We start from the raw sequence: 16774 nt of genomic DNA on the forward strand, positions 1-16774 counted from the left end.
CTCTGATTGCTAGGAGACATTGCAAGGATGCTTTCTTAAGCAGTGGGTTATCCCAGATCTGCCTAGTGCAAGGTTTGTTTGGTTTTTTTCATTTTCTGCTGACACATCAGGTTCTGCTTATAGTTCTAGATGAAACTAGATTTGAGCCCATGTGGCAATTTCTGTATTCCTGGTTGTTTCATTGTCAGGCTATTTCAACAGCTGTTGATGCCAGCTCAAATTTACAGCCATATTACATTGTGCAAGCTACTTGTGGCATGAACTGTCCTTTTGTTTGGAACATCTTCAGCATTTACAAGACAATGGGTCATGGTCTATGAGCACAGTTATAGGCACAGTGGTAATACAAAAAACAAATAGTAATTGTCCATGTGAACATTTAGAAAACATCCCCAACTACAAAAATAAATTACTATTGGTAGTAACAGTTATGCATCATATATGGGAATTGTTTATTATTGCAATTGTTATGCTTTCTTCTCTGTATGCAGGAAAGAGGTTGTGGTGGGAGAGAAGATTTGTGAGTAAAATGTGAGTAAAACATTTCCCATTGGAAACCAGTGTCCAACTCCACCTTATGTCCTCACTAAAATAATGTTTGTTATTTTTGCCTACTCCCCAACCAGCAGGACTTCACATTGCAAAAGCATCACAAGACCCACTTTACAATCTCTGATCAGTATTTGGGTCAGTCAAGGAAAATGAACTACCTTTGGCCTTCAGAGACTCTCAGGGCTGTATCCTTCCCGTGATACATGTGTAGCAGTTAACCATACTACTACAGTGTGCCCTAAAGGGGAGAATATGGTCCTTACAATATTTGTCCCTTCACTAGGATCTAGTGATTGCTCGATTATAGCAAAGCATGATTATAGAAAATCTGTAGACTGTAGACTACGTGTGCACTCACAGAACCATATATGTATGTGTAAGTCCGTGTGTATATACACCCATTTATATGTACGCTAATATATAGACAAATGTGTATATACATCTGAAAATTTTTTGAAGATGACCGCCTCCTGCTGTTGAAAATTCTTCAAGGGAACTCGGTGCACCAGTGTGCAGTCCCAAAATAAAGCACTGAAAATCTCTGCAATCTTATGAGGTTAATAAAGTTCACTGTTGCTTAAATTAGATCAGTGTAATTCACTGCATCTCTTGCGGAAATTAAATTTGTGTTTAAAACTAAAGAGCAAGCTAGCCAGGTTCAGGAGCACATTTGGGATGCAAAATACATTAGGCCTGTTGCAAGTTGGTTATTGCTTTTGGTGCCTTGAACTCCTCAGATGAAAGTACTCTATGATATAGGAGGTTACTTGTGGTATTTTACATATCATTTATTATCTGAACTAGTGTGGTGGGTTTTTTTATTATTCTTTCCTCTCAACTCTTCCAAGAACAAAGAAGGAGAGAAATCGGATAACGTTTGTTCAGTCTGTTCAGTCCTTATGGCAAACTAATGAGATACTAACCATCGAGCCCCGTCATTTGTGCAGATAGTTATCTGCATTGACAAGCAAGTTTGCTGCACTGCTTTGATTTTTACGCATGTACAAGAGAGAATCAAATGGGGTTGTTAACACAGCCCGTAAGAAGCCATCAAACTTTCCATCTATCTGACATAAACCTGTGTTTTTGTTGTTTTCTGCAAACAGTGTAAGAGGTTTCTGCTGTGTTCTGGACATGGATGCACAACACAGGCAAAGGATTATGGTGTTTTTTTTCCCTCCTTTGAAAATGAATATGTGGAGCTTTCCATAGATATTTAGCACGGAAGAGAAGCTCTGGTTTGTCATCGGACTTCATTATTAAAAATATAATAGCATTATGGGTTCGAAGTACTGACAGATTTTTTTTTGTTGCGGTGCTACTCCCTTGTAGATTGCACTAGGAAGTTGGAGATGAAACTACTGTATGCAGACAAATCCATATTGTTGCTGTCTGCGTGCTTGCTGTGAAACTGCTCTACAGCTATACACTTTGAAAGCAGAACCTCATGAAAGTAAAATCAGCATAAAAGTCAGGTTTAGACTTCTATATTCATATTTATGAATTTGAAAAACCTCCACCATGATCTTATCTGGAACTGTGGTAGCAGTTGACAACAAATGTGCCCTTGAGAAAACCGTGTACGGTAATGCAATGGAATCGTGGATATTCCTTCCTAGTACTACTTGCTTGCATTGATGTTGTTATTAATAACAACAGTGATAATTATTAGATGCTTGGATGCCACTGAAGGTTTCTGCTGGCCTGCAACTATTGCTCAGCCAGCTGGCTTTGCATTTGTAATAACTGCCATGCAATGGATTTACCTTTGTACTCTGTTCACAATGCAGGGCCACTCTCTTCTCCCAGGCTGTTACGTCTATGGGCTGCTGAAAATTCAAGGTAATTAAATTTGTTCTTCTGAAGTACTCAGTTTATTGCACTACTGATGTTCAAACCACACTGGTTTGTATTCTTTTCTCAAGAGTCCCCACTCTCGCTCACCAGGTTTTTCTGTAGGTCCATGACCATTCTAAATAAAACTTTTTTTTTTTTTTAATAAACTACAAATTAAAGTTCCTCTTGCCCCTTTTCATTATTGGGAAATACTGGTTTTCTGCAGTTACTAATACTCTGTTAAGGCTTTTGAGGTGGTCAGGTAGAGATGCCTTGGAGCATGCTGTGGTGTTTGGCAAAATTGGGCAAAAGAAGTTAGTTTTCTTCTTTTCTCAGTTACCAATCTGTATTGTTACCTGAAAAATGTCTTAATATAAAACTTGACACAGGAGGCTAATTGAGAACTAACAGGCAGAACGTGCCACGAAAGAACATGCTCCATAGCACATATAAATATAGCAGTGTAAAAATAAGAAAAGTTGATAAATCTCATTCTGATTCAATCTATATGTATTTTTTTAATAGCCATTTAAAAGACACAGCATTGTGGTTTATGGGGTGAGCCCTCCAGTGTTGGGACAGAAACCCGTTAAATTCAGGGTCTGAAGACTGGACAGTTTAAAACATATCAAGACTAAGCAGAGACGGTTTTGGGGGCTTATAGTGACAAGGTAGCAGTCAGGAAGGAGGAACATTTCTTATAATACTTATGACAGTATTTCTTACAATAATAATTGGGACTTCTAGAGAACAGATTATGAAACCTTCTTTCCTATGGGAATTTCATTCATTGAAGGTGTTCAACTGATTAAGCAAACTGCCCAGAGTGCCAATTAAAAGGGTAGACTTTACTTAAATTTTCCATATTTACAGTACTCAGAAATCAAAGCCAGCCTGATCTGTATGGCCACCTCTGTTACAAAGTCCAAGTGTCTACGTTGTTTAAAGGGCTTGTATCTCATTGTTTAAATAGCCTTTTGATAAGTAACAATATACTAGTGTTGGTGATTACCTTTAGATTAGCCTATCAGGATGGCCTTTTAGGCTGTAGTCTTGAGTGTTTCTTTTTGCTTTGTACCCATATTATTAATAAACAAAGCACATGGGTCTTTGAACTTCCAACCAGCACAAATGCCTGTGTGTTTGTATGCATGGGATCACACTTGTTCGTGTCTGTGTGGGGCATTTTGGTTTGGGGATGCGTTTCTTTTTAAACGGAAGTGGTTGCTGAATAGAGTATTTGGTCAAGGCTTTTAAAGTTAGGTTTCTGTAATTCAGATTTAATTAAAAATATTGGTCAGGTAGAGAGGAAGCCATAAAGGTAGAGAGAAAAAAGGACAGAGAGGAATTAATAGAGCAAAGTAGGGGGAATTAATATGTGAATAAGATAATAAGAAAAGAAACCAAGAGGAGGAAGAGCAAGAACTGAGAAAAGGAAGATGAGAGAAACTGGGAGGTGATTATTTGCAGAGATTATTTTATTTGCAGAGTTACTGATCCCAGTGCTCTGAGTTGTTACTTGTTTGGCAGCATAGTGACGTTTTTGTTGAGAAGGAAGAGCATGGCATAAGTTTTCCAGGATGGATGCAATGATTTGTTTTGCTATCCAAATACAAATAAATCTGAAGCTCATGGTGATCAAGGAATTTTTTGTGTTGCTTCTGCTGAGAATTGTTCTTTGGTTCCTTGTTGTAGTTCCAAGCTGAAAAAGGTCTTCACGGATGCCTTTACGTTGCTGAGAAAGGAGAATAACAGCATCACCCTGCTGTTGTCTGCTCAGGTTTTGCTACCAGCTTCAGTAGCAGGCCTGCTGCCCTCCATTTATACCTGCTGGGGAAGATGAATCAGAGTCTGTGGTGGGAAAGGCAGTTGACGGGTGTGTGGGGTTAGTCTGTATGACAGCATTTGACATATCAAAAAAGAAGGGAAGAGACCTTGTTTGTGATTGGACTCTAAATAAGCTCTGAGTTTGGGAGCAGGTCTGCAAGATCTGTGGAGAGTTGTTGGTTGAGTTTATTCTTACCAGAATATATTTCATCTGACCTGGACTGGCCATTGAAAGTGGGAAGTCTGCACTTGATAATTATGGCTTTATTTTTACTGATTCTTTCAATAGTTGAGCTTTAAAACTGGGTACAAGTTCTCGATTATAAAGTAGAAAATATTAACCTAGTACATTGGCTTATTAGGAGAGGCACCTTCAAACAGTGACCTATTTTTTTTAATCTGTAAATTATGGGGCACACCTGTAGCATGGTGAGCATAAAATACTGCTACAACAGTACTCACTCAACTTGTCTTGTTCACTTATGTCCCATACAGATAGGACAGGCATCGCAATACATTCCTGTGAAAATATGGTTTGTAATATTATACGACTCGTATAATCAGGAAATATTGAATATTATGGAGCATTTGGTATTTGTGTTTGAATTGCTATAGCCTTGAATACCTCTGATGCTCAGAAATAAATCTAATGAAGAAAAGAAGAAAAATGCTGGGATTGATGTTGGTGGCTGGTACTAAGAGTAAATAGAAGTACAAACATATATTTAACTGTTTCTTATAATCCAAAGATATTCTATCAGCCACTTAGTTGTGAACATGCTTCTCTCTCTTTGATAAAAGTACTTTTTCTTAAAGGATCAATTAATTGTCCAGTAAAATATAGTAGAGATTAGGTTTTGTAACTATACGGAGTTATAAGCCTCTTTGCCCAAAATTTTGGTGCAGAGAGCCGTTAGCAGGCATTTTTTCTTCTTAGCAGTGCTTTGACAATTGATCTTCAGAATAATTTTACTCAGGAATCGAGATTATTTTTTAACACAAGAAGGGACGTATACCTGCCAATATTTCTCCTCTCTGAAAAAAGATGTGTAGGAGATGCATAAAGATACCACTTCTGCCTTGCACTGGAGAGCTTTCTGTAGGGTTGACAGGCTGGAAACATGGCAGTTAATTTTCCTGAAAAAAAAGGAGGTTTTGAAACTGACTGGCTTGCACGTGGTGTTGCCTTTTTTTTTTTTTTCCTTTTTTTTTTTCTTTGTTTTCTCCCCCCAACACGAGATGGTTCTGTGGAATAATAAGCCTGGCCAGTTTGGGATCTGAACACAATCTCACTCACTCTCATGTTGTTTGGCACTTGAACAGGAGTGACAGGCTTTGGTTCCTTTATCAAATAACTCAGTGTATCTATTTTTGTAAGCCGTGTCATTGGCTGAAAAATGCAGGTCCCTCTACAATTATGGGGCATGACCGGGAGGAACAGAGGCAGCCGGGCTTCTCTTGGCCTCCTACCAGTTAATTGAAATTCTACTCCAGCCAGTTGAGATGGGAAGTGATATGAAGATGAGGAAAAACCTGAGTTGAATTGATTTTTCCCTCTCTCTCCCCCCCCCCTTTTTTTTTTGTTTAAAGAGAAAACAAAAAGACAATTGTTTGTGTTTATTAGAGGAGTTTAATGCAAGTGCTGAGGAATAGACCACAAAAGAGCAGGGCCTCGCAAGTATCGCTGGTTTTGTTTTCTTTTGCATTTTCTAAATGAAGAGAGAAAAAAAAATTGCATACTTTCACCATATTAGCATGTATCTGTAGCTCAGCTTGCTAAATTTAACCAGGAAATGTATACATAAACTACATAAGCATTAGTATTGTGGCATTTTAGAAGTTACTTTTGGTATACCTGCCCACCACAACTTTTGCTTACTTCTAAGAGTTTTCAAAGAGGTGAACGCTTGACTTTTTTTATTCATTCTTCTTGGTGAACAAATGCTCAAGATTCTTCCACTGTTGAGGTTTTTCTTCTCAGGGCCTAGCAGATGATACATTGGTAACAGTAAGGCCAAAAAAAATGCTTCAGGCTTTCCTAGAGCAGCAGAACTCCCGCCCCCGCCCCACGTCAGCACTTGCCATCAGAGGTGTCTGTCCTGTTACTCAGACCCACTCATTTAGATTACCACCAGTTTAAAGGAAACTTTTTTTCTTCTGACTTTGTAAGAACATACGTATGCATTTGTTTCAAATTCAGGACTTCGAAATTTGCGCTAGACTTGAGCGGATTTAAAAGAAGTGAGAAAAGAGTTAAAATCTCTTGTATAGATGTACGTCATGGATATTATCTCTATATTTTCACAAATACCATTTTAAACACCTGTTGTAATTTTCCTAAATATTTAAGTTGCCAAAATATGCTTACCTCTGTGTTAGCAGCTAAGGGTGTGGTAGTACTGAAAAGCATATGGGATAAACTTGTTCTCGTTTTTCTCAGGGAGGAATATAGTGTGAGGCACTTGGGAAAAGCTATTGTGACATTTATTTCAGCACTGCATTTGGTTGTTCATGGTTTTCTGTGTGGTGTTTTTGTTTTGTTTTGTTTTGTTTTTTAATGACTGCTGCGGCTATAAATTTGATCCTATGACGTGATGGGCAACCTTTGCTTCCATAAACATTAATGAAAGTTTAAGGTGATTAAAACCCCTTTCGATTGGGCCTTTGTATAAAAATCCTCAATTGTTATAAACACGTGTGCCATTATGGGCTTAATCCAAAATGAATTATTTTCCATCACAATTAGGTAAATCTCCAAGTTATCAGTTCACCTGGCTGATAAAGCTCATTGAAATACCCTTGTGCACTAACTTGGAAATAGTTTGACTTTGCTAATATTGAAAAAGAAGCATGAAATGGTACAAACAATAAATAAATATGCCTTAGGCTTTGGCCACAATTTAAGGAGGAAAAATCTTTGGGAAAAGGCTGGAAGCATGATATTAACTGGGTTTGTTTTGATATTTGGACAAAGAAATCACTGCTCTGAGCTGAGCAGAGAGATAAGCGCCTTGACTTGCAATAGATTAAGAGCCCTGCATTGGTTAGAACAAACCATGTTTGAGACTCTCCCCAAGTGCCGCCACGTTTAGATTTAAGATTAACTGCAGCAGAATGGCGGAGCGGCTGTTTGTTTTATGAAACAATCACTAATGACATTAAACAGAGGGTGCCCCTTCCAAAACGATTGTTCATTTGCGATAAACTGAGAGAAGCCCACAAGAGATTGGAAAAGAAAACTCATAAGTGCTTCATTTTCAGGCTCTTACAATGTCCTATTGGAGGTGACAATTAGTGAAAGAGAAGAATCATCTAACTCCAAACACATTCAGAAATTTTTTTTTTACAAATAATTTGTAAATATTAGCTTTATTCTATCTTTATACCAAGGAGCTGCATGGTAATAATATAATGACAAGGCTTTCTGTGCAGATTTTTCCAACTCTCTCCCTCCCCTTGCTCCTGTCTGTGTGAAGCCCACACTAAGCATTAACAGTATTAAAAAGAGTGTTATCTATTAGTTCAATTAGACATCAGACATTTACTTTTCAATGTATTTGAAGACTGATTTGATTTGGGTCCAATCATTTAAAAATAAGAGAGCAGAGCTGTGTACAGAGCTGTGTACAGATATCTGTAGCTCTGAAGTCTTAATTGCAAATTCAGATAAGGATTAGAAGGGGCTGTATCTCTGTAGACCAAAGGTATTTGCTAATACCTGAGATATAAAAGTGGTTAAATTCAATATTTACTAATTTAGGATTTCCACTTTGGATTTTGATTAAGCTTTTTTGTTGAAAACCCCACGTTATTAAGCCGTGATGAGGGAAAACCAACCCTTTATAAGCCTCACTTTAACACTTTATTTAAAATAATGTATTTTGGGCCTTCTAAAAGCTGCTACAGTACTTCATTTAGAGAAAGAAAAACCCAATGAAACACACAAACACATTGTCAAAGGCCTGTTGTAGCATTAAGCTTTTGTTTTGTACACAAAGAAATATATTAATAAAAAGTGTTTTTAAGTGCTTATTACTGAGATGGTTTGTTTTGAAACACAGGCTTTTTCACAGCAGTTTTTACACTTCATTGTGTACTGTGAAAGACACACTAAGTAGAGGTTGTCAGGTTCCCATCTGAAGTAGACTACTGCTGGGGAATGGAGCCATTTATGATGCCACTCAAGCAGGACTAATCTAGAGTAGATCTCTTATAAATAACCAGCCAACAAAAATACTAAATCATTCCCCGTTTCTGATTGAAGCGGGCAGAATTGCTGTTGTAAAGAGCAGGAGATGCAGGAGATGAAGACATACCAAAAGAATTAGTGAATCCCCAGAATACAGTTGCACATCAAATCTCAGGCTTTCTGGAGGAATCAAAGCGTTGGCTTCACATAGACTAGTATTGTGAGAGTCGTGCTTTGTTTTTCAGGCTATCATTTGATAGATAGGTGCTCTGTGGTTTTGTTTTTTTGTGTTATCGACTCGGGCTGTTGTAAATCTCCCATTGTAAACTTCACACTGTATGTTCTAACTTGCTGTAAGTGATCTTCCCACACGGTGTAAATGCTGATTTATGAATCCTGCTTTCTCCGGCCACGGTTCCTTAGATCACCCCTCCTAGCAAGGGCTAGGGTAAAATTCTCTTTTGCATTTTAAGATGTGTTTTGGCAACATGGTGCTCAGTTTTCCAGACCTTATTTACATGACTAGTCCCTCTTATGAATAATTAAACTTTTGTATATTGCTTATGGAAAAGAAAAAAGAAAAACCACTTCAAAGTCTTGTCCTCCCATTAGGAAATAGGTTCCTGCTTGAACAGAAGGATATTCATAATTTTTGAGACTAGAGCAGCCTTTCTGTGTTTATGCTTAGGCATCAGGAGTAGGTAATTATTTTTAAAATAATAATTCTGCATTATTGACATGAAGGACTGGGACGGTGAGTAGGAGAACACTTTTGGCTCTAAGGATACGCTCTGCAATTTGCTGATTAACTTGCCTCTTGTTTTGATAACTAACTATTGCTTTAGGGATTCATGAAATGTGAAATGCACTTACCGATTCGCTGCTGCAAGTCTCACTGGTACAGAGAGCAGCTAGCGCTGTCGCAAGGCGTTGTTAATGGCGCACCTTTGCGATGCAAACATCTACCTACTTTGCTCCTCCTTTTCTCTTTTGGAGGAAAAATCCTTGGCAAGAATTAATCTCAGGATGAATAACTACCCCTCACACCGTAAGGAGCAAGAGAGGTCCGGTGTTCGCCTAGTTTTAAGGCTAGAGAAGTTTTGTTGAGTTTACTTCTTGTTTCCATCATCTTGGATTTTTTTTTTCAAATCTCCAATTGGTTATTAACATAGTCCCTTTCATTAAAGACCCAGGACAGAGATCAAATAAGTAGTTGCAGAAAAATTTTAAGGGTGACTGTGAAGAAAATTCAAGAATTGGCATCTATAGTATTTCCAGTAAAAACGTTTAGTAGCTCTGTCTTTGTATCTGGCTGTACTAGATTAAGTATCTGAATTCGTTCCACAAAGATGGTCTAAAAGTTCTGTAAAAATCGTTATGTGGGTGATACATATACATTTTCTAGGACTTTGGATGTTTTCTGGAAGTTGCTAGTGTTTAAGCAGCTGTGCATAAGTGTAGTTTAGATATTTCCTAATGTATTTCCAAGCCATGTTCGTTATTGTTCCAGGCAGGTCAATAATAAAAGGAAAAGAATAAAAATGACCTTGCTGGAATCATTGTTTGATAAAGGTCCTTTCTTATTTCATTAGTCTCTAGATTAGTTTTGTGCTGGTATGAGTCCATTCTAACTCTATTGAAGTAAATCCTTTCAAGTCCAGATTTAGTGATGTAACTAGTAATAAAATTTGGCCCAGTGTAGTTATAAGTATCCATCAAATAAAAACTGTGGATTAGGAACCAGTGAATTCTAATACCTATATTGAGATGGCATCTGGATCACTTTGCATACAGTATTATTGAACATGGAGAATGAAAAGAAAATAATGTTGAGACAATGACTGAGACGACAGACAGGGCAATCAGTATTTTGAAATGGTGGACCACACTTTGAGGAAAATGTAGAGATGGCATCGAGTAGCAGAGGCAAGTCATACCATGTGTCCTTCAAAATATTTGGAATCTACCATTTTATGTATCCAGCAGTTTATCACAAAACTTACATTTCAAGAATACTTATGACTTAGGTGGAAAGATGAATGCTAAAGCCAGCACAGCTTCTGACCTAGGTAAGGGCTCCAAGCAATGACTGCAAGACAGTCAAGTGTGACATACAAGGGTGATAGTAGGGGTAGCAGTCATTGCTGAACTGCTGAAGACCAGGCAAGGAAAATTTATGATACATGGACAAGTGGTAGAAACTTGAATTTTTATGCAACATTTTTTTCTTTTTTTTTTTTTGTCTATGGGTTTAACGCTCGTATAGAGCTTTTATGATAAAACAGCAATGAGTTTGAGTTGCTCAAAATAATTCTTTAAAATGTAGCCCATCAAAGGGTCATGTCTTTACCCTATTTTTAAGCATTTCTTCTTTTCCATGTACTCTACATATGCGTTATCTGTCTGTGTATTTCTGTGCCTGTTGGCCCACTGCAGTTTTATTGTATACAAAATATCTTCACATCCATGGCTTTGTATCCTGTTTACACTTGTAGCATAGGAATAAGCAAGAATTTGTCTGTCTCCATGGCCAGAATATGCTTCCTTTTGTGTTGGTTAGCATCACAGATGCTGTTTGTGTCTGGCTGTTACTTGTCTCTCAAGATAGTCAATAAGACACAACTAAGTGTTGTTGGTATGATAGCACTGAATATGCTGAATTGGAATGATAATCCCTCATAGCATGTTTTGTATTTTACATGTTAGTTTGCAACATCTCCTATGACTGCTTGAAAGAAATGAAGAAATATGCAAAGGCCAGTCTCTCGAATGGCACAAAAAATAAAAATACAAAAGGCAGAATGCTGGTATTAAGGTCATATTTAAAAAGAAAAACAAAGAAAAAAAAAAGCAAACCAAACAATACAAAACCCTTTGAAGTTAGAGAATAATCGTTTGATGTCAGAAAACTCCAATGAGGACTGGACGAATAGTGTGTAGGCTTTTGACCTTTTCAGTATAGTCAAATAAAGAATGTCTAGTACTTGCTTTTATTATCTCAGATCCGCAGCCAAAAAGTCTTTAAAAGTTCCAGATCGGAAGGTGGAAACTCATTACATCTCATACTGGCTCAGGACACAAATTTGAGTTATTTTCTTTAATTGTGTGTATCTTGCCTTTGTAGTGGAAGTAATTTGAGTCCAGCTTTCAGATTTGAGCCTAGCTATTAACATGGCCTTAAAGCGGTATCGTTTGACTCAGACAAGATACTAGTACCGTATGAGCTGCTAGAGTTTGGTATCTTTGAAAAGCTGATGCATCAGTTCTGGAAATGGGGGGTTGGAAATTAAGCCATACAATTCATGAAGACTTTGCTGTCTGCAATGTGTACAGGGACATATGTTTTATTTTTCATTTAAAATATATGCTGAAATTACCACACTGGAATATCAGTATTTGTCATGTTTCTCCAAATAACAGTTATTCTGAATTAATCAAAGTGCATTTACCAATTTTTCACAATGTTAGCAACAAACCGTTAGTTGATGTTTGATATTTAAGTCTCTCTTGCCAAAGTTTCAGTCTCGGAGGCTGAGAAATAAATCTGTTTCTTAGAATATCAATGAGAAAGACTGGTAAGCATTTGAAAAAGCTAGAAGGTGTTCAGATACTAGCAGTTCTAACAAAGTTTTTATCTTCTTGAGATTTATTCGGGGAAAAAGGCTGAATTGTTTTCTAAATGGGTGTTTTTAACGCTTATAGGGAAAAGGTAGCTTAAGATGCAGAACCTTTCTAACAGACTTGCTCTGCATCTGCCTTTTATTGAAAGTACCACTTTCAGTAGCTTCATCTTTTCAGAGCTAAGCCAAACTGTTTAAAATGCTTTAGTGGTATAAGGTCCCCCGATGAGCCCTTCTAACTTAGAGCTTTCAGGTGGTACCCCAGTATCAAATGCTGATGTTTGTAGCCAATATTTCTACGTTAGCTTGCTGGGGACATAGGTAACGCACATGTTAAGCATCCTCTGGCTTCTGCATTTATCAGTGGAATTGCTTTACCTTGAACTACTGTGCAGAGCTGTAGGTAAAAGGAGAAGAATGTGGTGAGAAAGTATACAGAAGAGGGATTTGTATGAGGAAAAGTTGCGTCTGCTTTGTTCAATGAACAAAAGAAAATAACACTTTGAAAGGCTGCAAGTATTAGCGTGTTATTATCACATCCTACTTTCTGCAGGAAAAAAAAAAAAAAGGAAGTTTAAAGGACAAAGAGAACTTTTCTGAGAGACAGAAATCCTCTCTCTACTATCTATGTATTTAGCATAGATGATGTGGTTTGTGTGCTACAAGTACCACCGCTATTTTATCTGTCTGGTGCGTGATGCGTTTCCCAGATTAGAAGCATTAGTGCCCTCTATTGTTCATCAGAGAACTGCAAATATTTCTACAGATTATGGTCCTTATTATCACTCTTGTTATCAAGCAGATCTTAACAAAACCCACGCACATTATAAAAGCATATTTCTATCAACTAAACTGCTTCATCAAGAAGAGTACATATGTCTTTTCACTACTATCAACATTCTGTTGCATATTTTTTTGTTTTATGAAATGCAATAAAATAAATAATAACACCCATTAGGGGAAAATGTCTTGAAAACCGTCTAGAAATAGATATTCTTTTTGCTCATGTATTTGCTGACAAGTTCACTACTTCTTTCTGTGTGTATTTTTTTAGTAGCAAAGATATTTTTAATCAAAATGTTCACAAGTGTCCAAAAGGAAAATGTTTTGAAATAAATACTTGATCCTTTGCCACTTTTTCCCCCCCCTCAAATTCATGTTTTATTTCAAGAAATCAAATTTTTATTATTTTGATAGGCTAGTGGAAATATAAGAGAGTGCAACTTTTGAGAAGAACAATAGGAAAACAACATGGCCAAGCTGTGGGTTCTTTTTTTACTACATTAAAGTGAACTGCAAGAATGACAACTTCATTCAAGCAGATCATTTGGAATTACATTAAACAGCTGCTATTAAACAGCTGACAACAAAGGAGACCATTTTGATCTCAACAGCAGAGAGATTCTAGCAGCATGCTCCCTCAGTGATGTTATGAAGAACACATTGTGCTCTTGTATACCAACACACAGTGTACTCCCCACTGTGCTTGTTGCCAAACACTGTTTTTTCAAATCACTTTGTATTCAGTCAGGGATCCGGGAAGTCCAAATCCAGCCAGACAAATGCAGAACAGCTTAGTTGAAGCAGCTTTAACAGGTGCCATCAGCACAGACTTGTCGAACCAGAGAGACAACACAAACAACTATGGAGTGGTGGTCAACAGGGTGTGGATCTGCCCCATTGCACATGATGGCATGGGGTACTAAATAGCTTTTTTTGCCACAGAGGCTGGTGAATGGCACTTTGGTAAAGGGGAGTGGATGCGACAAGGAAAATACTTGGTAGCTCCTTACACACGGAGTCTGCTAGACTTTTATGCTCGCATTAATTTGTTCTTCTCAGTCGTGCCAGATGCCGAGTGGACCAGAATAAAATGCGCCTACTTGTAAAGGGATAAATGGAATGAACACAGGGTTGATTTGGGAGGGTGCTTCCCGTGCTTGAGATAGTTGACTGAAGGATGAGGAATAAAATAAGGGTAGAGATAATTGTATTCGTCATTGTCTTGTGCTGTCCTTGTCTTTCAGGATATGAGCGGCATCCCTTCATTATATCATTTTAATCTTGCCATTGCTCATAACATGCCACGTGTGTTGCCCGCTAAGTTGTGTTAGCTGTTCCCAGTGTGTAGTTATGCTGCACTTTTTCTGCCTTTTCAGCCATAACCTTGACCCACTCCATGCTGTTGACCTTCTGTAGGCATGGGGTTTTTTTCAGGTGGTGTAACAGAGACAAAAAATAGGTTACAGTATTTAAAGCAATTGTATATTCTACTATTTCTCTAAGTGAGGGCTTTGTGTAGTGATCTCTGAATAATACAAAGGGATATAGTTGATCAGAGGTCTGGAATACATTTCATTGCCTTCTAGCAAAAGAGGGAAATTCCAGCAAATGGTTTGTCTAAATGTTCAGATTTGAATTTCAAATTGCAACATAGTATTTACTGTGTTGGAGAAATATGAAACTTTACTTCCTTGAGAAATTTTGCAAGTTGATAAACTAAATTTTTATGTTAGGCCCTTAGTTTTAGTTTTATATTTGTATTTACGTGAATAGTCCTTCTCACTTCCACGGAATTATGTGAAAGAAGATATGAAAAGTTGTCGGATGGGGCTCTGCCGGTCACAGAACCATTTTGCGGGCTGGTTTTAAAGAATGCATAGTATTGGTAAGGAAAAAAAGTTTAAACTATGCATTAGATGATGCTTTCCTGAGCCAGAAACTGGAGACTTTGTCTGTTTTACTGCAAGAAAAATGCTACCTTTATTATTGTCACACTAGTCATGGGTAAAAATGGGAAGGTGGCCTGGACAGAAGTGTTAGAAATTAAGGTTTGTAAGGGATGTCTGTCCCTGGTCCTTTGCCACATGGAATAAAAAGTAGTGAACTGTGTTGATGTTGGATGTGTGCAATTCCAATGTAGTTTGTCAAGTTTGAGCTTAAACGGAACTGTAGTGTGATTATCAAGCTTGACTGTATATCACGAATAAAAAAAAACAACTTCCTATGGAAACTTCTGTACTTGGCTTTATGGAAAACGATCCAAGCTACATCATATATTTCAAAAAGCAGTAGTGCAATGAAAAACATTAAGTGATCCAGAATCTACTACAACCCATAGTTAACTCAATGGTCAATTCTCCCCCTTGTTTCATCATATCTCTGAACTGCATTTGTCCAACAAACAGTCTGGCCTGAAAACCTTTGTCATAAGTGCATTTTGTGAATTTTAACCAAGTCAGCTCCCTGTCTTTGCTAAGCTAGATTCTTATGGGAGTGAATTTATTCCTAGAACTCTGCAGTTTATGATGAAGTGACATTTCATTGTACTTGAAGTGCCAGAATAAAAACTATTTTCAAAGAAGAAAATGAAACAAAACCAAACACACCCCCAAGCCCCCTCTGGCTCCAGTTCTAAAGCAATAGCTGCAATTGGACTGGAGCATTTAATGCTGCAGTGGCTTTTAATTGCCCGTATTGTGTTGAAGTGTTGTACGTATGGGGAAGTTTCTCTCAGGTGTGACAGTGAATTAGACCAGTTTTCCAGGATATGAATGTGTCTTGCCGTTCATTCTGTGTTTGTGGAATTGAGCATTGTCCTTAAAAACAATGGGTCTTGCCTGGTAGCCGGCACGCAGGTCCCTCGTGCTCAGCCTCGGGGGGGGCTGTGCCTCCTCCCTGCTCCAGGCAGTGGAGGGGATGGGTGGAGTTTTGCTTTGTCTTTGCAGAAAAGCAGCCAGGTCTTTCTGACTTAGTTTTGACTTCTGTCCTGCTGAGCCCAAGACATTTCTTTTTCTGAGGTGGATTACATGTAGTGAAACACAAGTCCATATTGATGTGAAAAGGAAGCACTTACTCAAGTCAAGCATTAGGCGTTCACGTTTATGGAGGTCTGCATTCATGTTATGTCTAGCATCGTGCAATGGCTTGTACGCTTATTTTTAGCCAGTAAACAAAAATGCTGTAGAGATGACATAAAAACTCAGGTAATGAGCAAATAAAAGGAAAAATAGTCTAGAAAGAGATCAGAGTGAGGCTGAAAAAGTCTAACTTACAAGCAGCCTTGTTTCTTTATGTGCCCTTGTTTGGCTTAAAGTAATTTGTCTTTAACTGATACATATTCTTCTCAACATATAGCTTAGTATTAAGGAGCTGACAACCCAATGGCAAGCCACAAGAAGGCTGAAAAGGCAATATCATGAATAGTGAACTCTCTCTTGGTTTCCTTGACACCTGCATAGTGCATACTGCCAACTACGATAAATGGAGCAGAAACATAGACGCTTACTAAAAAGATGGAGCAGAAGCTAAAGGCTGGAGCGAGAGACATAGAAAGATGTATGCTTGATCTCACTTGGAAAGAGAAACAAATGGGTAGGGGAGAAAGTGAAGTTGAGTGACATCTTGAAGACAGGAAAGGACTGAGGCTGAAGTGGCAGGAGGCCAGCAAGAAGAGCAGATGGGAGGTGGGACAAGTTTATTACCAAAGAGGCCATTGGATAGTTACAGTGCACATATTGCTGGAGAAACAGATGAGGTGAGCTGATAATTTTTATGAATTCTATCTGAACATGTCTCCTATTCAGACTCCTCATTTTTTGAAGTTGGTATACTTTTTGGGAAACTTCCCTGGCAGATGGAAGAAAATTGTGCCATGTGATGCTCTCAGAAAAGCGATCATCAGAAAGACAGCAGAGCAGGATGGGGGAGCACAGCTGCCTTCCAGAATGTTTGAAGTTGCATTCCAGAA

General features: G+C 38.0%; 1 protein-coding gene across 18 annotated transcripts in view; it reads left to right on the top strand.

The window, feature by feature from the left end:
• Positions 1–16774, top strand: part of ESRRG (estrogen related receptor gamma) — a 389904-nt gene that overhangs the window by 194439 nt on the left and 178691 nt on the right. For 5 of the 18 annotated variants that reach the window (XM_068400562.1, XM_068400592.1, XM_068400576.1 and 2 more), the window contains one exon: positions 2343–2394. The exons of the other annotated variants lie outside the window; for them this stretch is intronic. The gene's annotated coding sequence lies outside the window, so the exon portion shown is untranslated. The remainder of the gene's footprint in view (positions 1–2342; positions 2395–16774) is intronic. 18 annotated transcript variants of the gene reach the window in all.

This window comes from Nyctibius grandis, chromosome 1 (genome assembly GCF_013368605.1).
Source record: "Nyctibius grandis isolate bNycGra1 chromosome 1, bNycGra1.pri, whole genome shotgun sequence".
Lineage (NCBI taxonomy): Eukaryota > Metazoa > Chordata > Aves > Nyctibiiformes > Nyctibiidae > Nyctibius > Nyctibius grandis.